We start from the raw sequence: 27,200 nt of genomic DNA, 5'->3' as shown, positions 1-27,200 counted from the left end.
AAGAAATTATTAATAATAATTTCCAGAGCACACATGAATCAGTCGTGAAAATATTTAGATGTGTAACTGAGATGTGTAACTGCTGAAATCTGAGCCAACTTTGATCCTGTGCTTAAATGATTTTTGTGATGTTGCATGTATGTTGCACAGTCCAGAACTCAATCCATAGTCAAACCTGGCCCAAACATGTAGTTTTGTTTTGTGAGGTAAACCTGACCTTTTCATAAATTAACATGTAAAAGAAGCACATTAAAAATTTCAGTTGATTCCTCACTTGGCAATACTGCCTGCTGAATCTGAGCAAAGGATGCTTCCACATAATTTCATGTCAAAGCTAGAAAGTTTCCTTATTCTTCAGATTGTACAGAAGAAGTCTTTGTTCATGTCATTTAGTTAGGGACTTAGTGGATTTTGTTGGTACACAAGAAAGAGTTGTTTATTATTATATTATCAAAATGAATCTTCGTGGTTGTTGCTGTGTTATTTTCTGAAATTGTTGAATTAGACTACTGACTGTTGTGCCACTCCTGCTTTATTTTGGGAACTGCTAGATTTCTTAGAAGTAGCTTTTAACTCTTTAGTAAATAGAACATTTAAGTCATCAAGCATTTTTCCAAACAGGTTTACTGCCTTCAGACTGCTTATAGAGACACTAGTCTGTCAAACACTAAATCTTAGATGATATATCCTGCTGCCTCTGTCTGATCAGAAAGACATACAGAGAGACTCCCTATGGTGGTTTTAAGACTCAGTGTTTGCCTGCCTGTCATGTTTTAATCCCAGTCAGCAACTACATACCATGCAGCTGCTCACTCACTCCCCCATGCCCCCCTCCAGTGGGATGAGGAAGAGAATCAGGACAAAAAACCAGTGAAACTCATGGGTTGGGATAAGAACAGTTTAAGAATTGAAATAAAGTAAAATATTATAATAATTACAACAACAACAACAACTACTACTAATGCTAATAATAAGGGAGATAACAAAAAGAGAGAGGGGAAGTTACCAAGAGAAACAAGAGAAACAGTTGCTCAGCACCCACTGAATGATGTCCAACCCACCCTCCAGCAGGTGATCAGTGGGTCCCAATACACTAGGCATGACATTTGGCTAGTTTGGGTCAGCTGTCCTGGCTGTGCTCCCTCCTGGCTTCTTGTGCACCTGCTGGCTGGCAGAGCATGGGAAAATGAAAAGTCCTTGCCTTAGGGTAAGAACTACTTGTCAATAACTAAAACATCAGTATGTTATCAACATTATTCTCATATTAAATCCAAAACAAAAAGTTTTTGTAAAATCTTTTTTTTAGTAAAAAGACAATTAACTCTGTCCCAGCTGAAACCAGCTCTCTTACTCAAAGGAACTATTTGTGATAGAATACATATTGAAATATATAACAATGTAATTGAAGTCTATTGCTTTCTAATGGGAAAAAACCCACCAACGGTAAAAGATGCCCCCCCCCCAACAAACCCAGAGTATCTCTCACCATGTTCCAAACAGGGAGAAAGAAAGATAAGCTTGTTTTAGGACATTTCATAGAATCATAGAATCAGACGAGTTGGAAAGGACCTCTGAGATCATCAAGTCCAACCCTTGATCCACTACCACCACAGTTGCTAGACCATGGCACTAAGTGCCTCGTCCAACGTCATCTTAAAAAGCTCCAGGGACGGAGAATCCACCAGTTCCCTGGGCAGCCCATTCCAATGGCTGATTATCCTCTCTGTAAAGAATTTCTTTCTAATATCTAACCTAAACCTCCCCTGGCACAGTTTAAGACCATGCCCTCTTGTCCTACTGCTGGTTGCCTGGGAGAAGAGACCAACCCCCAACTGGCTACAACCTCCTCTCAGGTGGTTGTAGAGAGTGATGAGGTCTCCCCTGAGCCTTCTCTTCTCAAGGCTAAATGACCCCAGCTCCCTCAGCCTCTCCTCATAGGACTTGTGTTCAAGTCCCTTCACCAGCCTCGTTGCCCTTCTCTGGACCTGCTCCAGCACCTCAATATCCTTCCTGAACTGAGGGGCCCAGAACTGGACACAGCACTCCAGGTGAGGCCTCACCAACGCTGAGTATAGGGCAAGAATCACTCCCTGGTCCTGCTGGTCACACTGTTCCTGATCCAGGCCAGGATGCCATTGGCCTTCTTGGCCATCTGGGCACACTGCTGGCTCATGTTCAAACTCCTGTTAATCAGCACTCCCAGGTCCCTTTCTGCCTGGCTGCTCTCCAGCCACTCTGTCCCCAGCCTGTAGCGATGCAGTGGGTTGTTGTCAAAGTCTAAAGTAGTGGCTCTGCTTCCAGATATCTCTCTGCAAAGTGGAACACAAAAAATGTAGTTATCTAGCTACTAGCCTGCATGCATCTCATGCAGAAAAACTGATGCTCTTAAAACTCAGAAAGAGGCCACCCAACAGATGAAGTACTTGCACTTTTTCCTCTTACCTGACTAAATTAAGGCAAAATTCTTTTATATGGAGACTAAAGGGAGCTCCTGAAAACATAAATCTTCTGCTATTGTGAGCAGTCATTTTGTGTAATTACTTTTTTATGCTCATCATGTTACATTTGCCGTGTAATTATATTTTTGTTATGACTTTTTTTGTCCCTGCTACTCTTCCTGAGATGTATTTTTCATGATGCCATGACAGCTTTTGAATTTCTCTGCAGTCTTTGCAGCTTCCCCAGATATAGCTTTTATATTATTCATAGGCAGAAATGTAGATGTGATAATAAAAAATGGTCCTTTAGGAGGGAATGTTTATGATCTTCTTTGCTTCTTCATTCAGAAACTCGTCCTGTTTTATCCAAAAGACAAGGTCATCTCAGTATACTAGGATGCACAGGCCTCAAATTCATCAAGATGGGCTTATTCTGCAGATGCAGCTTTTGTTCTGCATGGTGCAAAACATAAGCCACTTGATCAAAATGCTCAGGCTAGGTGGACATGCTAATAGAACTCATGTGGCTTGAGCATGAACCTGGGCTGTATGTTGCCTGTACAGCAAAACCACACTTGTGCAAGCTGCAAAGAATGACTTGCATATATGTGTACATGAAATACACCATTTTGATTTGGATTTTATACGGAAAACTACTGGTGTCAGATATAATGTCCATTAGAGGAAATCAGGTCTTCATACCATGAATCTCAAACCATTCAACTTCGAAAGATATTGCTGAGGTGTTAGTTTCTTTCAGTTTCGCCTGCTTTTCTTTTCTTTCCTGCTAGGCTGTACAGATATGAAAATCTACAAGAAAAGTTTTTGTAAAGATTTCTAGCTTAATTATGGAAATAAAAAATGTTTGGGCAAAACTCTGATGCTAATGAGAATTAGCCTGCTGTTGCCTATCTTCATAATATTTAAGTAATAGTTTATTGGGAAGTTGTAACACAAACCTAACAAAAGAGTTAATGAGCTATTTTTGCATTTGAGGAAGACTCAACTTTGCTTCAATCTGACTGAAGTATGGGGAAAAACCTCTAGTTGTTTCATTCCAGTTCATCTGCCAAACTACAGTCAAACATATGCTGAGTAAAGTGCAGACATATTTACCTATACATAAACCTATTACAAAAAAACTTTGTTTGTCATTTTATGTGCTTTCCAAATCTGACTCCTGAAGATTTAGCCTATGATTATGCTGCTGTTTTAGACAGCAAGTCACTGTAGAAAATATTTATATATGGATTAGTTTTACATTACTTTATGTCTTCAAATTCACTAAATAATTTCTGAGACACTTTTTCACATCTGAAGATGAACTCTGATTAACTTACTTTTGGCTGTGGAAAATTCTCCAGTGACAGCTTAAGAAGGTCTTGGACTGTTACAGTACAGTTCTTTTTTAAAAATAGTAAAAATACCTCTAGTTTTCAGTCCAAAGTAACATGAAGCAACAGACACCTTGGTACGCCTTGATATCAAACACTTATTAATGACTTCATTCCATCAGCAATATATTGGTTACACTTCTGCTATATGCATACAATAAAATCTACTTTATGATAAGGCACATGACTAGGCTATCATTATCCTATTTTTCTATAACTTTCTAAGAAAATTATATGAGTTTCTGTATTTTTCTATGTATATACAACTACTGTGATACACTCTGGTGGCTGACATTCTATTTTTTAGAAACAAAACCCAAAGGAATTTGATTATTTTTTCCTAATCTAGAAAACACTAAGGAACTTTGGAAGTGATTCGTCACAGAGTCACAAGAGAGATTCAAGGAACAGCAAAAATACTTTACAGTAATAAAATATATATAAAAAATTCTATATTCTAATTAATCAGAATGAGAAATGACAATTTAATACTAGTTTCTAATTGCTAACATGGGGAAAGGTGTAAGGTAATGTAATTCCTCTCCTTTCTTCCAGAAAGTGGCCATAATGAGTCTAATAAAGCAAAGGAAAAAATTAAACAGAATCACACTGGATCTGAGGAGTGAATTTTCAGTAGTACAATGGTCTTTGAAGCAAAACTCCCAACATTCTTCCAGTGGATTCTTTCTGGTCTGAAATTAAGAGAAGATAACATTCTGAAAGAAATTCTACAATTCAATCATAAATTATTTGACTTGGAGGCATTACTTGCTAAAAGTGTGTTGTAAAATGGTCTCACATGGCTTAAAAGTTATTTTATATATACATATATACTTAAGCTTACTTGAGTTAATTCAACTATTTAATATTTTGAAATTTCTAGTATCTTTATTGGTTATCCTGAGTACTTTTGCTCTGCTCCATACTATCACATCTAGAAATGTGACTTGATCAGCTGGAGTTGTGTCACTGAATTTGTTGGTGTAGAGCTGAAGCAAAAGTAAACTAAAAACTATTAAAAAAAAGCCTTTTTCTGTGATGCCATTTTCAATTTTTGTTTCAATTTTAGGTCCTTGCAACCTGATGTAAATGTGGTAACTGTTCTTTAACTGCACTAACTTCAGCACCGAGAGCTGACTTCAGCAGGTCAGCAAAATGAGAAAGAATGTAGAAATTCAACCTTTTTTGCAGCTCATTTTTCAGGGACCTTGATTCTCTTCCTACAGATTTTGCTCTTATTGGAGCACTTGTCTTCCTATTTTTCCTTGAACTCTGCTAATGGTCACAAGACATTTATAGTTGATACTGGTAAGGACAGTAATCTACTGAAATTGTTGTTTCCATAGGATTATATTTTTGGGTATTCAAAACTATGTACTGTGCATAAATTAAGTTTTATAAATATTTAAATCAGTTCTCCATCTCACCTGAGTGCCATTCTTACTTCATATGAAAACACAGTCAAGATTTTACTGTTCATTCTTTATGATGATTATGAAAATATTAGATTCCCTACCACATTTATTTTCAGTTGCTCTCATAGTTATTCCAGTCTCCAGTATTTCTCTTTGTCAAATAGTAATAAAGGTTTTGGTATATTTCTGTGATATGATAGTGTAGAGGTACAGAGACCCACAACCTACCGAGAATGAAGCATTTCTGCTTCACCTTTAAAATGGAAAGAAATAGAGCCGAAAAATTTGACTGCATTTCAAATGCTGAGTGCAGAGGTTTAGCTGGTAAATTTACGGTAATTTTGAAGGTAATTTTGAAACTGAGCGTTCTAGTATGTACCATAAAGTTCAGTTTCTGAAAGGATTTGAGAAAAAAAGCTAGAATAAGAAAAAAATTACCATCTACTAGTCACTTAATGCTATTGGTTTGTTAGAAGGGGGATGGAAAAAAAAATTCTAAAAGTCTACTGAAAAAGCCAAAAAATGCACGTGCTCTGTATGCCATGGCTGTACTTTGAATTGTAATTATTTTTTTCTTTTAAGGTGAAAAAGAATTTGTTGTCTGTTTTGGTTTCTCAGTTTTCTCTCATCAACCTGTTCTAACAAAAGACAAAAATAATTCAGTCTGTGGCCCAATTTAGTTCAGCATCCCCCTGTGAAAGAGCCATTTGTTTACACTAAGAATGAGGAATCAGGTATATGAAGAGATACTGGAATTCTGCCATATGTTGTAACGTATGGATAGTTTTCAGAGTGTTAAATCTACGTGAAGAAGGGACAAATGTACTGCATTATCCTCTCTTGAACGCTTAGAGTACTTAGGACTTCCATAACATTGCAAAAGGATTGACTGACCATCACCAAAACAGAGGTTTTGTAAATTGTAATTTAGAAAATATAGCCTACAACTGGGGACAATGAGGCACAAAATGAACATAGAACTAAGCTGGTCTTGATAATTAAGACATTGGAGCCCTGGATTTTTTCTGTGTTTTTCTTTGTTTTTCTGTTGTTGTGCGACTACTTGTCAATGTGCTACATATGTAGCTGGCTTTCAAATATGTACCTTTGTACAATATGGGCAAAATTATCTTCATTGCACATTGGAAGTGGCAAAGAAATAGAACTGCCTCTTGTTTCTCAAATGCACTAAATGATAGAGAAATACATAATACATATTTTGAGTTTTGATAGTAGTACAAATTCAGCGTGAGTTATTGTAAGTTAGTTGTTGAAGGACAGTTTTTCTCCTCTTTCTGCAGCTTGCTACCTGAAGTAACATTGGTGAAATCACATTTATATTGGTAAAACTTAGCTGCTTCTGTATTTGAGAAATGTAATGAAGAGATATTCCAGGAAAATTATCAGCTATTATCAGGGAGATAAAGAAGCAATCAGCTTCTTTCTCCTTTAATCTCTCATCCCAGCCCAAACATTGCTCTCCAAAGTTGTGGTTGTACACAGGCCTTGTACACATTCCCTATTCTTGAAAGTTACAATATTTTAAAACATTTCTGAGGAACATCTATTTACAGAGATATAATCTCTTCTAAATTCTAGCCTACTATGGGTTCAGTATGACTTCATGTGGTATTTGTAGTTGATTTCACATGGTACTTATAGTCATGGCTATAGAAACAGAACCCAGCTTTCTCAAACAGTTTTCCAATGAATTCTTGACTGTTTTGTTTGCCTTTCCTTTAACCCAGTGATTGAACATATCAAATTGACAAATTTTTTTCTAAAAATGGCATACTAGATTTTTGTTCAATTTTGTTTTGTTTTGTTGCAAAGCAAGGAAGTTGACTTCTAAGAGTTCTCAAAATCCTGACAAACCTCATCCACAAGGAGCAGTTTCAGAAATGTCCTTTTACAGTATATGATGTCATTTCTTTTCATTTCGAAATAGGTTTAAATGAATTCCCATTTCATACTGTTCATGTTTGTAGCATGATTTTGTAGACAAACTCAGATGATCTGTGCTGGATGAGGTCTTAAGCTCATGTCCCACAAAAATCTTTCTACAAACTTAATATTGAGAAATCTTCAGTTTTTATGAAGTCAGTTAAACCTCTTGAGCTGTATTTTAAGCACAGTGTAAAGTCTTTGAGGAGTCATTGATTGTAAATTCTTTTGAGTAGGACCAGAATTTGCCTACTATTTATAACATAACAAAAGCAGTGTGTCTCCGGGCTAGAAGGGGCCTTTGTGTACAAGTGGTAAATAATAATAATTCATTTAAGCCCTGTCGAAAAGTCGTACAGTGCAGTTTCTACCATCAGATGCTCTAACTTTAGTGTCATTTGTAACAGAAAACAGTCAGATTTTAAAATTAAAATATTGTACTTAGGTGTGTTATTAGCTTTTCAGAAGAGTAATAGTATTGGACAACTCTCCAGGCTTTTTTTATATAAATGTGGCTGTTCTCTGTGTAAAACTCATTTTGGGATTTATCATGGTATGCTTAAATTGGAGAGCTTGATGTTGACATTAATTCATTGAAGTGCAAGCATTAAATGTTATTGTACATATGTTATAGCATATGGTAGGATTTCATCTCTCATCTCTTTCTTAAGCTCTGAACTCAGAGTCACCAAAAGTCTGTCCCATGAGATGACTTTTTGTTAAATTAGGTCAGCAACTGAAGTAGGCCTTGTGAAAACTTCTTTGCTGAATAATATGGCAGTGTCAACACTTGAAAATTATCTTCAAACTTTTTTGGTTGGATACCTATAGAGATCTTAGTCTGATCACAGAAGTCTCTGAGTTAATTCTCATTGGATATTTATGAGATATTTTAATTTATATATTCTATTGCTTTATTAACTACAGTGTTGTTTTCAGACATTTGAAGCATACTAGTCAGATGTCTGTGGGGAGAATAAACTTCATCTCTGTGAAGCTCCGTAGTGGTGTGTAGGTAAAGACAGGAAGAATGGTTGACCTTGTAGCTAATGCCTTGGTAGTAAGGTGTTGGTAGTAAAACAATACTTTTGCATTATTTTGTCTCTACAGACTCTGGATTGCTGTATCCCATCTCACTTTGCACATAGCCACACATACAGGTGAAGGGGAGAAATACTAGCACAGCACAAAGTGGTGTATGTATGGTATATCCTCTGCAGGATGTGATCTTGCTTCAGCTTTCCAGACAGAAGGAAATGTTACTCCTGTTGCTTTACTAGTAGTTCCATTTCCACTACCTTTCTGCCACCCATGATTTTATAAAACTTTACCACAGCCACTCTTGCATCTTTTTCAGGCTGATGAGTATAAGCCTATTTAACTGTTCTTTGGTGCTGCAGGATTTGATTAGCTTTCTTGCTGCCTTTGAACATTTTCCAGGTCTTCTATTCACTCTTCGAGATGGAAAGTTTAGTACCCCATGGTATTCAAGAGGCAGACATGCCATGGATTTGTACAGTGGCTTAATTATTTTCTCTGGGTTTTTTTGCTTTGTTTTGTTATTTACAGCTTTTTATATATTTTCTACTTTTTTTTTTTTTTTTTTTTTTTTTTGTGCTATCAAGGATTGAACTAAAAGTTTTGTGGCAGTATTGATTTTTCTCCTAGACCTTATTACTGAATACTAGCAGCCAGCTCAAATCAAACCTAGACTTTTGGGCTTGTTGGGTTTAAGTTAAAAATTTTAATTTATTATTTAATACACAGCTAAGACTTGGATTTATGAATAAGCAATAAACAGAAATTTCAGACTATTCTGACCAATTTTTTTTCTTCTTTAATATCCCAGTGCAGAATTTCTGATCATATTGTCTGGAATACAGAAGTGACAGTTTTACCTTTTTTTTCTTCCAGAAAGATGACTTGTACAGAACGTTTTCATTATGGGCTTTAGAAGCTGAACAAAGATATTACCTTGTTGTGTTTCCTGCAGAAGCAGGAAACTAGGCCCAAGCATACCTCTATGCTTGTCTTCTGTTCATGTAAGTGGAAAAATGACATTTTGCGTCATTGGAACAGCAAAGGGAGAAGAAAAAAAAAAAAAGAAGAAACTTTGCCCAAACCTTCCAAGAGGCTTTGGACCTGATATTGGAATGTGCGTGACCAAGCATGATATTTCCTATGTGCATCCAAAAAATACAGGTTATAACTCAATCTTTGTTCATTCTTCCTGTTCTATTGTTTGACTTCAAAAAACAATACTGTATGCTTTGCAGTTGCCATTTTTGTCAAATGGATTTTCTAATTAGTAATGTCTCTCGAATGGGTGGAGTAAGCATTAAAAATATGATTTCTCTTTGCTGTTTCTGATGTTTCCACTGCCTCTTGAGTTTGATTTTTCCTCATCTGAAGTCAAAGTGCAACCTGATAGAGACAAAGAGGAGAGAGGAAAGATTAATTTGTACATTTTGAGTGTTGTTCTTTGACTGAATTGCAGAATACAGCATACTGCCTGAACCAAGCCTTGGATGCAGAATGTTACTTATCTTCATTCTTGTTATTAATTTCTTCCATCCCACCCCACCTTACCATGTTTTTTAGTGACAATTGCCTTCCTTTCTAGCACATTTTCTTACCCACATTATATGCTATTCGAGCTCTTTTATTTAGGATTTTTCACACATCCTTCACATCTCCTTTACAGTCTCCAGTCAATAAGCCCTAAGGCTTATTGACTAAGATCTAAACACTCCTTTACACTTCATGGTTATTCCCTTATCACATGCATTTTCTGTTGCCGAAAGGCAGATCTGTACAATTTTTATTATTGAAATCTGGGGGGTTTTTCTTCCCAACCAGATGGAAGATGTGTGAATGTGTCTAAAAACTGAGAATACCATTAACTTGGTTTTTACAGAGCTCTGGGAGACACATCTCTCTGGCTCCTTTTAAGCTAGGCTGAAAAAAGTAGCAATAACTCCACAATACAAGTAAACCAACTTTAACACATTATTGTGTTTCTCTTACAGTTCAGACTGCAGGGAAAAACAGATGCACTTCTACTGCTGTGCATTAATCTTTTGCTCTTTGCGAGAGAACAAAATCCCCAAGTCATACACAAACTGGATTTACACTATTCTATTAAGTATTGATTGTAATGCTTGAAGCCTTTATTGTTCCAATTTATCAGAGCTTTTTGCACTGTGATGGGTAGAAAACAATACTGTTCAGTGACTGCTTGTTGTGCACTCCACAGCTCATAGGGCAAAAGTGGTCAAGAAGTGGTTTTGTTATCATTTTTTTTTTTTTTTAAAGTCAGTAGCTTCAGAAGGGAAAGCTATGTTAACCCAATTTCCTCAGTACCTGGTGTTGAGCAAATAAAATAAAAAGCATCCAATCTCTAATTGGGTATAGACATCTCAATAAGGATTATTTTAGAAGCAGTGGATGTCCTTCTCTCACTGCAGCTCTGTGAGTCTAAATTCATTAAATGTAGAAGGTTAGTAACTCCTCTTTTTGGCAGAGAGGGATGTTCAATCTTATTTTATCAGAGCTCATGTAGTCTCCTTGTTCAACTACAGAGTGCAGTTATTGCTTCAATAAAACGTAAAATCAAATTTTAAAAGAGAAATTGAATATAATCACCAATATTTTAAATAAATAATCATAAGACTTTATGAAAAAGTATATAGGCATAAGGGAGCCAAGACTGCTTTCTGACATATTTCAAACAAGTTTTCCATTCTCAAAATATGCATTTCAGAAATGATGACTTGGAAGATTACAATTCTGGAAAACATTTGAGTCAATTTTTTGTCAAAACATTGCTTATCTACAGACATATTTAGACATCTTATGAAAAAAGGTTGTGTTCTTGCACCAACTCTATTCACAATCTTTTTCAGCATGATGCTCCTAAGGGCCACAGCAGACTTTGACGAAGAAAGTGGTACCTACATTCGATACTGTACTGATGGAAGCCTTTTCAACTAAGGTGACTGAAGGCCCACACTAAGACCTTAAACCATCTTGTCCGGGAGCTGCTTTACGCTGCCGCTGCCGCCCTTGTTGCCCACATAGAAGTAGCTCTGCAGCATTTAACATCCTGCTTTGCAAAGGCTGCTGAGCTTTTTGGGCTGGAAGTCAGCCTGAAGAAGACAGAAGTTTTCTATCAACCTGCACCGCAGGAAGTCTTCCATCATCCCCATAGCACCATTGGCCAATCAGAGCTCAAATCAGTCCAGCAGTTTAATTACCTAGGTAGCCTCATCTCCTCAGATGGTAAGATAGACGGAGAGACAGACAACAGGTTAGCAAAGGCATAGAGAGCTTTCAGAAAACTCCGTGAGAGAGTTTGGCGGAATAAACACCTGAAGAAAAGTACAAAGATCAGTGTTTACAGAGCCATAGTGCTGTCTATTCTTTTATGTGGATCTGAATCATGGGTCATTTACCGTCACCATCTGCAGCTCCTAGAGCGCTTCCATCAGTGCTGTCTCCGTACAATCCTAAACATCCACTGGTCAGATTATGTGACTAATACATCTGTTCTTGAACAGGCAGCAATCACAAGTATTGAGGCCATGTTGCTGAGAACACAGCTGCATTGGGCAGGGCATGTCTCAAGGATGAAGGAACACTGCCTCCCTAAGATCCTGCTCTATGGTGAACTTGTCACTGGCTGCCACATGAGAGGAGCCCCGAAGAGAAGATACAAGGACTCCATGAAATGACATCTCAGCCTTGGTCATATTAATCATCATCACTGGTTCTACTCTGGCCTCCAATTGTGAGGTCTGGAGACACACCATCTATAACGTTGCTGCTTCTTTTGAGAATACACGCAGGATCACTCTTGAGGAGAAAAGACAATGCAGAAAGAACTGTGTCTTGTCGATACCACCTAAGGAGTCTTTCTGCTGTGCCTTTTGCAACCAGACTTGTCTATCTTGCATTGGCCTCTTTAGCCACCAGCGTGCTTGTAGCAAGTGTGGGTAGAGTCCTCCTCAAATCTTTGTTCACGAAGCACAGCCATGATGATGATTTATATATCTAAAATAAATCTGAAGGGTGTGACAGAGAAATCCAAATCACGAGTGTAAGAGTGTCTGGGCCAGAACTTGATGTAAGTAAAAACTGCATCATACCAATTAAAATATTGGTTTAAATTCATATGATAGTTTTAAAAAATTGAGACTGCTCTCTGCCCCAATTTTCTACATGTTATTATGCATCTCATCTATGAGTTCTGTAATAGTATTTTGTATTTCATACAGATAAAGATTCACTTCTTAACTGAAGGAGGGTTACTTTAGCACTGAATCCACCTTTTGAGGAAAAACAGAGATACTCCTCTACCGCAGCCCGGCTAGGGACATGGGGAAGTTCACTCAGGTTTTGACACAGGTTGTAGGGTGAAAAGGAGTGAACCAGTTCATTAAAATGGCTCCCCCTTTTATAGGGGAGCTAGGAGAACTTTCCAGAGTATGGTGAACAAAGGGAGGAGTTTTAGGAAGGAGAAACAACAATTGGGTACAGAGTATAAAGGGGAGGGATAACAACAGAATATGCATGAGAAGGGAGTGGAACTCTTGTGGGACGAACCATTACAACATGGGGATAGGAACAAACCATTATTAAAAAACATTAAAACAGCCATAAATTTGTAATTTCTCTCCATTCAACAGTCTCAGTTAAACAAGTCCATTATTTCAAATCCATTCATCTTCTTCCGCGAGTTCTTTCAATGCCACAGCCCAGCGATGGTAGTCTTTTCCCTCTGGTTCTTCAGAGTCCTGATCTACATCTCCCCCTTTTTTGTTTTCTAAAACAAGGTTTGCTGAAAGACTTTTTAACAAGAGATTACGCACACAATTATGTATGGAATGAAAGTTAAAATGGCCCCGGAAGTAAATAATGAAATCACGCCTATAATTATCAATTTATTTATCCAATTAGGGAGAGAGAGAAAATGAAGCCAATCAAATAATCCGTTTAAACCTTTATCTTGAGAAACATGGATATCATGAACAAATCTTTAAGTTTATTGATACTTTGATGTATGGACTGAGAGTGGTCTGCAAAATTCATGTAGCACATCCCCTCGAACTCCTGACACCCTTGTCCGCGTGCCAGGAGTAGAAAGTCGATGGTAGTCTTTTCCCTCTGGTTCTTCAGAGTCCCCATCCACAGTCATCTGTCTCATTTTCAGATATTTGGCCATTAAAGAACCTGAAAACTCAAAGCCATCGAAAGCTTCATTCAGTTTCCTTTTGGGTGATCTGTGTGCTTGTCAGTATTTCAAGGTAATTCTCAGCTACAGGCTGCTGAGGTCTGGTTTAAGGAGTTATTACAGAGTATATCTGTCAGAGACTGAAATAGTTAATGATTTATGCACTCCAGGAGTTTGCAGGTTTTGACTTTTTGCCCTAAAAACGCAAGGGGATACCCCAGATGGACAGTTGAACCCATCCCCTCAATGCTAGGCCCTAAAAAGGCAAGAAGATGCCTCAGGTGGACTAAGCCCTAAAAAGGCAAGAAGTTGCCTCAGAGGGGCTAAGCCCTAAAAGACAAGAAGATACCTCAGGTGGCCAATTGGGCCCATCCCTCCCTCCAGTGCTAAGCCCTAAAAGGCAAACAACTCCTCATCCCAGGGAGGTGCAAAAGCATGCTGAGGGTATATAAACTGACTGGTGACTTTGAGAATTTGGGAGTTCTCCTTCTCCCCCACCGCCTGCGAATCATGACCATCACTCTCAAGCATCGCTGGATCCCGTGGGCAGTGACTATGTCCATTTCTTTTGTACTCTCAGCTTCTCTTTTCCCTCACTCTCATCCTGGTTTTCCTCTCCCCTAAATAGTTTCTCCCCCCCCAAAATTATCTTTATGTTACACTGTTTTATGACAACACCCAAACTGTTAGCATGCTTGTTGATACAGAATTGTTAAAATAAACCTTGCCAGTATATGTTTTCAGACACCGATTACTCAGTGTCGTTTCACTCTAATCCACCCCAAGGGAATTATTGATAAAAACCTGGGTTATCCCCCTCCCTTTTTCTGGGGCGGGTCGTAACAATATCCTACTGTGCAAAAGATGCAAAATATTTTCTGGTATGTCTTCAGTGTTGGTTCATATCCTGAAATCAGCAAGTGAGGGATTTGAAGCAGGGTTGTGTTTTTTTACTTATACAGTAAAGTGCTTTAGAGGACACAGAACCACTGCTACCATCTCCACCTTATTTTTTTCTGAAGTTGGGAATTACAGAGAAGATTCATCACCTGTGGGTGAAAGGAAAGACGACTAGTTCCCTACAGCTGAGGGCTAATGGAGTTGGTATCTAGGTCTGTCTGTAAGAAATAAGGACTCCAGCGTTGACACAGAACTGGTTACCTTAGGCAGCTGCATGCCAGGTTGGTGGCTGCTGTGAACGTTGTTGGTACATATCAATAAATTGCTGTGTCCTTCAAGAGGAACCTGAAAATGTAACTCGGACTTCTGTTAGATGACAGGAGAAACCTGAAGGTAGTATAAGGCTCACTGTTGTAATGTCAAAGTTCTGTTGCAGAGTGGGCTCTCGTGCAATAACAGAATTATCCAAGGATTCCCTAAGTATTCTCATAAACACTGCTTTATGCAAAATGGAAATGTTTTCAGAGTTTAATCCTGGGATACACTTGTAGGACAACCCTATATATCCAGTACATGCAGGTATGAACCTCGAAGGTGCTCTGTTACAGCCAACACCCACAGAAAATAATGTTGTTCTTTTGCATCTCTGCCTTTGTTTTAAATTTATTTAAAGTTCATTCCATATATTTAATTATAGTGATGATAATTTAAAAGACTTTGTTAAAGGTGGATGGATAGTTCAGCTAAACCATACCTTTTTCTTATATCCAACTGGAATTGTGTCAAGCCTAAGCAGAGACTGAAATTTCTAATTTCATGGAGGTACATGAAAATCAAAAAGAAATCCTACCTTGTTTTCCACTTTGGGAGCCTGGCAACAGTCCACCTGAGTGTATGGAGAGCACTCTTGGCTAGCCCAACTGACAGTATCAGGCTGTGAAAAGCTTCTGCAGAGGGACTGATGAAATAAAATCCAAGGTCTTCAATTCACAGCTCTGCATTGGCCAAAATATCTATCTTCTTGGAAAAGTACATTCTCTCCATGTCGAAGAGTGGCAAAGTTGATACTCACACTGACAGAAACGTTTCTGGAATGCCTTCAAGAGTTTCTGCTAACAGCATGGCCCAGGGTTTGTAATGTAGAGCATGGCTAAAATTTGGAAGAGAATTCTTCGCATTATACATTCTGTGGTTCATACACTGCTAGAATCATCTATGAGCTTTTAAGAGAGTGTGAAGAGGAGTGAAAACATTTTCTTTACGCCTTCTAGGAAACATTGAGTTATGGGTTTATCTGCTCAGTTCTGAGTAAACATTAGTTTACTTTGCATAAGTCTCAGATTAGAAAGATGTAATTGAATTTGGGCTGACAAGAGAAGAACACCAAGGGCAATTAAACTACTCTTATTTTTATCCAGGCGGGAACACTACATGTTTAGAGATTGCGTTGAGAGGTGGAGCCTCAGGTCAAACAAATGTTTTGCACATAATTCTAATGAACAAGTACTTCTGGGAAAGGGAGAAGAAAGAGAACTGGTTGTATTTTCTCCTCCATTCTACTAGATTGTATCTTATTAGCCAGGTGTATTTCACTAGAGAGAATCATTGCTTGCAGTTGGGAAGAATTTTTTTTTACACATCTATAATAAAATGACTTTTAATTGTACCTCTCTTCAAAAACAGGCCAACAGCAATAAAAAAAAAATCAGAAAAGCACTTAATAGTCACACTGCATACTTTTACATTTTACTTAACTACTTGTGTTCCATCAGGATCATCTAGTCCAAGACCTGGACCCTGATGTTGTAACACATCATGGCAAGAAAAATCCAGGACAGGGAAATGTTCAGAACAGAATTGATTGCTCAGAATTAAAAAGGGCAAGCTAAAAAGAAGTTCAGAAGGTAGATTTAAAATAAGATAAGGCATTGCAAGAAAAAAGCGAAGAGAAATTGGATGTTAGGTTTGTGCCAGATTTGTTCTATTATTAATCAACATTCTGGTTCTCTAAGACTTAACCAAATCTTGCCATCTGTTCATCATCAGTCATGGAAGCCATTAAAAGCAGAACAACGTAGGTGTTTGCACTTAACTTGACAAGAAATGGAGAAGACCCTTAACATTCTTCATTATCATGTAGAAAAATGGAAGGTTGATAATTCTGCAGAGCCCAGGTTAGAAAATTGAACAGATAAGAAGAAAAGAAGAATGAATTAAGGGGAAACTATGGGTTCATTTGTGCATTACATAGGCACTCTGCAGCTCTGTTGAGGGGTAGTTGAACAAACACACCACCCTCACTGACCCACTCCCCTTATTTAGTTTTTTCTTTCTTTCTTTGTTTTCCAGAAGGTAAAAAAAAAGAATTTTTTGCCAGTGGTCATTTCACAGAATATAGATCCAGTAGGAAGAAGTAAAATGTTAAAACCATTAAGTGATTAATGAAGTGCCAGCATAGGCAGGATGAAGGCAAGGATGGATTCTGGCAATGCTCCGGAGAAAGAAAAAGCTGTCGTATGTTGCGAGAGACATAATCATTGGCATATGAGAGAAAATAGGTCTGGTTCAGGAAAAAATTAAGTGCTCAAACATGTTGATTTGTTTTTCTTGTGAGATCACAGAGATACTCCTTCAAGCTGACTTATCTGTATTAAGATAAAAAACTGGCACTTTTCTTCCTTCTAAGTGGTTTGAGTTAAATGCAAAAGATTTGTGCTCTATTGTTTCTTCTGCACCCAACCCTTAACCCTGCCTTCTCCCTCAGTTCCACAACTGTAATTCTGCTGTGAAATTTGGATATTGAGAGAGAGAGATATGGAAGAAAATGCTAATATCCTTTTCTTTGTTCACTTTGTCCTTTACTTCTTAAATTTGGATCTTAGGATTAATTTTTTTATTATTTGTCTTGTATAGTAAAAACTAAAAGAAGTATAATATCTTCTCATGTATTCATGATTAGAAAGTAACTTGAATGAGAACTACTGTTGTAGCTGCCTTCTGATCATATGTGAACATACCAAAGAAATCATAGACAGAACGAAATTCTGACATGAATTTTGGTCTCACTCCAAATGCTATGTTACCTCATTTCAGTGATGAGATTCGGTATGCTAGTTTCTATGCTGATAATAGATGGATCTGCAGAGGCTGATATGTTTCACAGCAGCATTATGTCTTGGGTTTCATCTGGAGAACAGCAGAGTAATGGCAGTGAACTTTCTAAGCTTTTTGAACATTGGCTGTATGAGTTTTTCTAGTGAAAATTACTAGAATAGTAGCATTAAGTGGCTAAAATTCTGCAAAATGGATATATTATAAAAATAAACAGATAAAATAAATCGCTTATTGTTCAAAAGGGTTTAGATCCTTTAATTTGCACAGCTCAATTCTACACTATTGCCTCGTAATGCAATAAAAAATATTATACGCATTTTGCTTAGTAACTGAATTTACTTACTATATTGTGGGGGAATATATTCAATGCAACTAAATCCACAATGAAACAAGTACATTTTACTTGCAGAAGTGAGAAAATTCTATTTTGTAGGGTACATTATTTTTCAACCAAGAGATTACTGTTTAGGAAAGTCTTTCAAAATGCTCACAAAACTGTCTGAAATTGTGAGGATAGTAAATAATTCATTTCAATTTTTATATTTCTTCTCCCATCGGGGAAAACTAGCTTTGAGAATATCTTATCCCACCGTTTCCTCTTGTAATATGAGAATGCTCCCTGTCACATGTTTAGAAGAGTTCCCGCAAGACCTTTGAGACATCTTTTAAAGACACCAGTGAAGATTTCCCACATTTCTCTTAGCCCATTGCAAAATTTAGGCCTTTATCTTGCTATGTCTCAGTTTGCTGATGATTACATTAACAGTAACGACTTTCTGAACAATGGGGAGGATTAATGTTTGTAAAGTGCCCTGAGATTCTTGTTATGGATTCAGTTGCAAAGGCAATATATTATTCCCTTCTTTTTAAGGATTAAGATATGCATTAGTGGTCCATAAGTAATGCCAAAGAACTCTGGATTCCTTGAGAACAGAACCTCAAATTCTATAATTTATAGCTGTAAATATATTTATAGCTTTTATCATCGTACAAGTCCTCAAAGTAAGTTGAAACTGCCTTTCTACATCAAATCTGAAGACTGCTTCAGAACAGAGAACCTGAAATGGACAACCCTGCTGATTCGTAACCTCTTTAATCCTCTTCTCTGGCCTTTCTCAAGCAATATAATGTTTTTGTTTCTTACACTATTGTCAAATACATGATTCTTCTTGCATTAATATCATGCGTGTAAGGTGTGATATAAACTCTCTAGATTCTGTGCTTCATGGAACTGAAACTTCAAATATTATCTGATTCAAACATTATGGAAATATATATGACAATACAATATTTTATGTTTATGGTTTGCAAATTCTTTTGACATGCTGTATTCTCAGCTTGAGTAAATCAGTGTACGTTGACATTATTACCATTATTCTTAATGACCCTTGATGAGGTCATAGATCTAAATAAATTGGTGTTTAGTAACCTCTAAAGTCTAGCACAAGAGTTTTGCAGAAGCAGACAGTAAACTGGAAAGGTGCAGTTTCCCATAAGGCTTAGGTTACTGCTAGTATAATAGTGACCATATCCCTTTTTCTGGCCCTGTAGAGAGGTCTGTTGTTTAGCCTTTCCAGAAATTGTCAACTTTAGACTGAAGTAGAAGCATTTGTGTTCATCTGAGCAAAGTGTGAGTTAACAGAAAAGGACCTAGCTAGCCAGCTCCTCCCTGCTGACAGAGAACTATCATTCACTCTGGTAGGTTATTCCTGTGGCTTGAGTTTTCTCTTGATTTTTCTTAATTACTTGTGGTGAGTTGACCTTGACTGGACACCATGTGCGAAACCCAGCCACTCTGTCACTCCCCTTCACAGCCAGACCGGGGAGAGAGTAAGATGGAAAATAACTTGTGGGTACGGATAAGGCAGTTTATTAAAGCAGAAGCAAAGTGGAAGCTTGCGTGCACAAAAGCAAAGCAAAGCAAAAGATAACACAGTTCATTCTCTACTTCCTGTGAGCAGCGATGGTCAGCCACTTCTTAGCAGCAGGGCTTCAGCATGTGCAACAGTTGCTCAGCGGGCAGCCACTGGACACAAAGAATGCCTGTCTTCCTGCTCCTTGCCTTTGCTTTTATATCTGAGCTGACATCACATGGTATGGAATATCCCTTTTTGTTAATTTGGGTTAGCTGGCCCACTTGGGTCCCCTCCTCGAATCTTGCCCTTGATTGAGGAGAGAATGTTACAGTGCTGATATTATGCCTACCCTGCTCAGCAGTAGCCAAAACAACGGTGTGTTATCAACACCCATCTAGCTACCAATGCAAAGCACAGCACTATGTGGCTTACTATGGGAAATGAACTCCATCTCAGCTAGACCCAATACACTACTATAAACTGTAGTGCCCTAGTAACGTTCTTAATACTAAGATCTGTATGAAACATCTTTTGTTTGAGAAATATGTTCTTGGTAATCGTTTCCAAATGAGCAGCAGTTTTCCAGGTTTAACCATCTGCAAAGTGCATTTTCTCTAGTCTTTTGGCATGTTTTAGAAAAGGTACGGAAAGCACCCTCCCTCTGTTTGACCACATAAGAACAAACTGAAGTGTAACTAAGTAGTGAAACACAGTCCAGAAGTCCCTCTGCAGAGGTAAGAGATTACAGAGGAAGAGTCACTTCCAGTATGATCCAGGAAAAGTTTCATAGACTTATAGAATAGTTTGGTTTGGAAGTGACTTGTTGAGGTCATGTAGTCCTCCTTCATGGGAGGGGACACCTTCAACTAGAAAAGGTTATTCAGACTCCCAGTGATGGGACTCATTCCCACTGGGAATGATCCCAGTGATGGGATATCTACCACGTCTCAGGGCAACCTGTGCCAGTGTTTCACCACTCTCTACATAAAATATTTCTTCCTTATATCTAGTCAGAAACTACCCTCTTTCAGTGTAAAGCCATCACCACCTGTTCTATCACAACAGACCCTGATAAAAGCTATAGGCCCCGTTTCAGTACTGAATGACCACAGTGCATCTTCCCAAAACCTTCTCCAGGTTGAACAACCCCAACTCTTTCACCCTTTCCTCATAGGAAAGGTGTTTCATCCCTCTAATCCTGTATGTTTCATGCCTTTAAAGAATAGCAAGGCTTCTTTTCACCATCACTAGACTCACTCTGTATACTTGCAGCCTCTTTGAGAGCTTTCTATGCTACAGTTCAGCCCCACATGCACTCTGCAACAAGATGTACTCACCTAGATTAAATAAATACTGATTAGCATCTTCTCCATCATTTTTCCCCATCTTCCACAAATGCTTTTATGTCAATTTCTGCAAGTCAGAAGCACCTGGATTTACCACTGGAAATAACACTCTTAGGTGGCAAGTGATACTTGGTTGATTGATACAACTTCATATAGAAGTTATTTGGCAAAATAGGGCACAGTTTTCCTTCTTTCTCAATAAATGAAAAATCAACTTTGAAAGTTGAGACTCGTGATCAGTGAGGACATTCTTGTCTCGTATTGATCACAGTAAAAATGTGACAATATGATGAAACATTATTTTCTCAATAGACAAGATCCTGGTTGGTGCTGAACAGCAATAGATTGCTAAGAAGATGGTATTTTGTATATGCCTGCAATAGCTACATTTTCAAAAATAGTTACAATTTGCAATTACAGCATCAAAATCATGTAAAATGGTGTAAGATTTATATTTGTGCCGCAGAGCTTCAATACAATTTTCAGAAGCACTTAGGAGCTAAAAGGTTCTGGGATTTCTGTGTGATTTATGTCATTTAGGTTCTTGGAAATTTCACTGTGCATCTGTGTTTCAGATGGGACAATAAAGATCAATGTGGCACATACAGGGAAAAGGTGGAGCTGTGAGGATGAAGCATTAAGCAATTAAATATTCACTAAATGTGTTGGTAGGTATCTCAGAAAAGTGAAATAAGACTTTCTCAATGAAAATGCAAATAAGCATCACATATTTGTAAATAGCATTAAAAATGCAATTTATAAATATTTCCTCTGTCATAACTCTCCACCCTTTAATCCATTTTTCTAACCTTTATTCACATGTCAATTGCCACAGAGTGCTTCAGATAAAATACCAGTAATGCAGGTCATAAATGAATAAGTCAGTACTGTATCAGTACATAAGAAACTTGCATAGTAAAAGCATTGGATCATCATTATATATTCAGCCAAACAATTATATGTAGATGTTTATCTAATGATGGCCCCTCAGAAGAAGAAAACTACACAATTTGATCTACTGTCAGGATACTATTCCCTAGGTCCTTCTAAGGAATCCACATGCTTTATGCATGTTAGTTAATCAACTTCTATGCTCTCTGAGAGGTGATGACAGCTAAAATTGTTATCAGGGCAGAACCAAAATGTACAGTCCAGCTGTATCACATGGACAATTCCATAGGCTTTGTTCCAGCCTATAAAGAGATGTCCCCCAAGGAAGGTCAGTAAGGACACAAGTCCTTGTCTAGAAAGTATATTTTTCTTCAGAAATTTAGAGTCTGCATTAAATACAAGACTGGTTGTATGTATAAAATTAATGCTTGTTTATGCTCTGAGTAGTCTTGTCTGCACAGTGGAGAAGGTTGGGTTTTTTTAGCTCAGAAAGGAGATTAATTCACAGATGTTAATGAAGTGCTCAATTCTGACAGTGCTGCTGAGGACAGAGACAGGTTGCGAAGCAGAGTGGGCTGTCAGTGTACCGATAGAGCACACCTGCAGGGGCCTCTTCGTAATTAGCAGCAATGTCTGAAGGGCTTGTACAGTGATACCGTGCCTGCTTCTTCACCCTAAAGTCTCAGGGATCATGGATTACCTAGAGCTACCCTTCTTGAGCACAGGTCTTGAAGATTGTGGCTGAGGAAGCTAGCCTGCCCTGTCCCTACAGTTCAGTGGTCCTTCCTGGGGAGAAAGGAGTTGGCTTGATCTGCATAGAATTGAAATTTAATACAAATATTATGAGTTACAGAGATTTGGTTTCATAATTGCCTTTTAGGAAGCATTTTACCTGGAGAAGAATGCACTTAAAAAAATAACCAAAATCAATGTATGTCCAGCATTGTTTTGTATTTCTTCTCTGTCGAAAAACCTGGGAATAATTCCAATGAGAGATTTAAAGACTCACTGTAAAACAACAACAACTACAAAAAATCCCACAACTCCCCTCCACAATACTACAACCCTCAAATCCTGAATCTCTTGACTTGCTATAATATCAAGATTTGCATAAAGTAATTTGGCTGTGACCGAAATTAAATTCCCTCTCTTGCTTCCAAGTGATCAGTTCTCTCTTATCTTCATGATAAAGAGGGACAAGGGTAGAATTTGTAAACAAGAGAAAATAGTGAACAGAGCCTTCTCTGGTTTTATTGTGTATAATTCTGGCTTTGCTTCTTTGCTTGTGGCATCAGTTCATACTCTTGGCCTGGTGTCCGAAACTGTAGCCAGATGTAGCACAGACTCTTTACTTTAAACTGGCATGTGGTGTCATCCCGCGAAGATGCTGCCTCTGGTTATGATAATTTTAGCCAAAGTGTTAATTTAAAGGCCTCTGAAGAATAGCAAAACACTTCCATGGTGTAAGCATGATAGCAAAAATCACATCTACATACTTATCAGATGAGCATGGAAATATTTACAAAATCCAAATGTTTATATGTTACTTGGATAAAGAGTTGAAATGTGACACAAAATATGGAAAAGGAAAAGATTCACCTACTAATTATTATAAACAATCCATAGTATTTATTCAGATTTCAAATTCCCTGATTCCTTATATTTATGGCAAAAGTGTCCAGCAAGCATAAGAAGGGTCATCTTGGAGCGCTCTTGAGCCAAATACTAGTAACAAAAGCTGGAAGCTGGATGTAAACTACATTTTCTGTCTTTGAAAATTACATTCACAGATGACTATGATCTTTCATTCTGCAGACATATGTTTACTGAACAATGTGAGTGTGCAGTTCTAACATTCATTATAAATTTCTTCCAAGCTTTTTTAAAAAGCATTAATAGAAGAAAAGGCCTAAAGAAATTCTATTTGACCTTGTCAGCAGACAATGAAAGTCAGCATTTCAATGCTTTCAGTTTTCCAGCTTTGGAAAGGTAATGTCTACACTGGGAAAATGAATAATGTTAGGAAGAAGGTACCATTGTATGCCATTTTCTCATCTATGGAATATAAAGGATCTGGTTGCACAGAAGGCCTGTGAAGTATGAATTAAGTGTGATATGGGACCTGATTAGGACTGAAAATTATTCCTCTACTATAGTCCCTCTGCTGAAGTTGGTATTTCCTACAATCCAAATGTGGCTAATAGTTTTTCTACATAGGTAGTGACTCAAACTAGAGGACTAGGCATTTAGAAAACATAAAGCTATTCTTATCAGATCAGAGCTATGTGAAGGAGAATTTAATATTTGTAATGTTTGTAGAGAGATTTATCTCAGAGCCACTACTTTCATTTATATTATTTCCCAGTCTAATCTAATATTTGCTTTGAATCTTCCTTATGTTCAATATTTTTTAGAACTGTAATAAATAATCCAATTCAATTTAGAAAATAATAATGTTTTCCTCCAAATTCTAATAATCCTTTGATATAATCTGTACCAGTTATAGTAACATGTAGTAATTTCCTTCCCTTTCAATTTATTTCCCAGGTCTTTTTTTTTTTTTTTTTTTTGTTCAAAATGTTTTTAATGGGTTGGCAGGTCTTGTTTGAATTCGTGGTTTCAAAATATAATTTTCAATTTCTTCCTTTAATGTACTACATATTACTCCTGAACAATTATGCATAATCAATAATGGATATTAAGTGCTGCCCAGCACAGACTTTTCATTCATACATTTAAAGATATTCATAATACATGTTCTGGCTGTTTCTTCTCTTCAGTTGTCTTATGCAGTGCATACAAAAAAGAGCTGCGTGGATTCCTCATCCTTTTCAGGTACTACAGGCAGAAGTCGCACATTTTTTATTAACACGTGAATTATAGCAGATCCCCAATGAAATGGACTTGTTTCATCATTTAGTGCCTTTTTGCAAGACTAATGTGAGTACATGGTAGTCCTCTGAAAACTCCATAGTTCTTCTTACTGTTGTAATGGTTACTTTCTTTCCTAGATACTTTGAAACTCCTTGAGTTCAAGTCTAAAGAAGTTGGTCCAGCCAAACTCTTGGGGTTTTTTTGAGCTTTCATTTACTTTTCGTACAAGCTAAACCCCTTCATTTTTCAGTATAATTTACCAGATTCATAATGAGTAAGTATTGACATCTATAAACAGCTTGGTATTTTTACAAGCTGTTGTTTAATGGCCTCAGGTTTGTGCAGAGAAATGAAGGAAAAGAAGTTGGGGTAGTTACATGAAGGTTCATGAAGTGTGCTGTTCTAGCCATGCTTTTATCTGGGGCAATGGTTAACCTCCCAAGCCAGTTAGAGATGGACTGGGTGAGAACTGTCTTCTTAGACCTGTGCGTTGAGGAGAGAGATTTATCCATGGCACAGTGTCAGTATGGTTGGTAATAGCTAGAGCTTTCTCAGACATAGATCTTATTATGTTCCATCTTCAGATAAGTTATTAAATTACTTAACCCTGTGGGGAATGTCACTTAAATGTTTTACCCTGCTAGGCAGGCTGTATTCTAGTAGTGATGGCAGCTCTTTTATAGGCATCTGTTATGGTTATTTTAGCTATAAATAAACTTCCCTCTCTATGTGTTTGGCTTTTCAAAACTCACTTGTAACACTCTTCAGAATGCATGTTTGCTTCTCAGTAGGTTCTGGACCTTGGCTGATGTGGTGTTTTGAAAACCATGACAGCTGACTTTCTACTTTGCATACCAAGAATGCCAAGCTACGTGATCCTAATTTAGCAGGTCTTCCAGAGGTGTTCTCCATTGTGCATCATTTATGCTATCCTTCTCTCTCTGCTGTGGTACAGGTATCTAACTAGCTTTTGACACTACATCCACAATTTAGGGATTTGTTTCAGGGGTATGTGGTGCTTGAAAATTTTAATCCAGTTTCTCCAATTTAAATCTTCTGCTTCTGTTGAATGAATTATCACTTCTGTAACATATTCCCTTCTCAGCATAGTGTGCCAGGTAAACATTGAGACAGTTTTAATTAGAGTTGAAGGGAACTTTTTTCACTGTGTTTTAAGTACTGTGGATGCTTGTAATTTTAAAGGGAAATAAAAAAAAAGATGGAAAAATATCAGCATAAATTGTAAACCAACACAATACTACAGGTGTGTGCGGACGTAACATTCTATGTGGAGATTGGATCTGATCTCTTCTGATATATTTTTTTGACTAGTTAACATGTTTGGAGGACAGATAATTCTCTAGAAAAAAAAGAAGGTTTTACTGTGGGATAGATTTTACAAGGAGTAAGCTCAACAAAAGTGCTTCCCAGCATAGTGACTCACAGATTAACTTCTTGGTATAATCTTATCCTCACAGATTAACTTCTTGGTATAATCTTATCCTACAAAGTCAAACAGTTTGCTTTCCTAAACCAAAGTAAATTTTACTTAATATTTCTTTTTGCTGTTGGGAGATAATAAGGAGGTCAATGATCTGCTCTGCTGAAAAGTTCTTATTCTGTGTTTCTGGAGGTTTATGTTCTTCTGCTAGTAGACAGTAAAATGTTTACTGTGCTAAGGATGCTATTGTCAGTGAACCATTGGATTATTATTATTATTATTACATCATTATAAAATATGGTTTACAATAACAATTATATAGCAATATGAGAAAGGACATCTGTTATAGTGTCGTAGGAATGTGTCCATTTAAACCATGTACCTAGGCATTAAGCTAGAGAATGTTTGATTGCTATCCTCAAGTATTAAGTATTCTTATGTCACTCCTCATAGAAAAACCAGAACATTCAGGATGTGATTGTGGACACCTGGATAGCTAATTCCATAATGAGATTAGAGTTGTGATTAATTTTGTACAGTATGGAAATAGGGCGTGGTGGTCTCCAAACTGCCCAAAGTTTAAAACTTGTATCCAAATAGTTCCTCTCCATGATAATGACTAATCATAACATACTCTTTGCTTTTTGTTCATGGTGCATTAGTGATGCATTCATATCTGCATCAAGCTTAACTCACAAAATAGAATATAATAGTCTAATTTTTCAAAGCACCTAAAACTCTCTGGCCTGTAGATTCTGGACGCAACTTCATACTCAGAGTGCTTGCTGCTCACTCTAAGAGCATGATTGCAGCACTCAAACAATACCATAGCAGAAATCTCTGAGCTAACAAAATTCTGAGTGATCCAGGTTGGTGAGGAATACACACTTACTCAGGTCTGGAACCAACACGGTGTATTTACGTTGCCTTATGACTAAGCAATAATTAAAAAAACAAACAAAGAAAAGAAACAAAAACCCTCCATGCAAACAAACCAACCACAAAAAAAGGCCCACAAAACCAAAACAAAAACACCCAAACAAACAAAAAACCAACCAAACAACTCCTCCTGAAAACACAGCGAAACCTACCCAAAAAGCCATCGTGTCAGAAGTCTCTAGCCGGTACATACTTACCAGCCTGAGAGTTAATCATTAAACATTTGTAAACATTTCCAGAACTGAGTTTGTGCTTCCAGGAGAGCATTTACAGAATTAACCTAAAAAATATAAATGCGTCTTTATGCATTTATATGAAGAGTCACGAAGAATTTTTTAAAACTCCTTAATTTGATCAGGTTTGTATTTGATAATGCTAATGAAAAGATGTATGAGAAAAATGCCTCAAGAATTTAT

General features: G+C 37.4%; 1 long non-coding RNA gene across 2 annotated transcripts; it reads right to left on the bottom strand.

The window, feature by feature from the left end:
- Positions 1-2,267: 2,267 nt before the first annotated feature.
- Positions 2,268-26,986, bottom strand: LOC116780815. Of its 2 annotated transcripts, none has more exons than XR_004354639.1 (3): positions 26,937-26,986; positions 4,343-4,405; positions 2,268-2,309 (listed from the first exon to the last, which is right to left on the bottom strand). It is a non-coding gene; the product is annotated as an uncharacterized LOC116780815 (long non-coding RNA). The 2 variants fall into 2 exon arrangements; XR_004354638.1 differs by lacking the exon at positions 26,937-26,986 and adding an exon at positions 14,585-14,675.
- Positions 26,987-27,200: the final 214 nt, after the last annotated feature.

This window comes from Chiroxiphia lanceolata, chromosome Z (assembly GCF_009829145.1).
Source record: "Chiroxiphia lanceolata isolate bChiLan1 chromosome Z, bChiLan1.pri, whole genome shotgun sequence".
NCBI classification, from domain to species: domain Eukaryota; kingdom Metazoa; phylum Chordata; class Aves; order Passeriformes; family Pipridae; genus Chiroxiphia; species Chiroxiphia lanceolata.
This window is presented reverse-complemented; position numbering and strand designations above follow the sequence as displayed.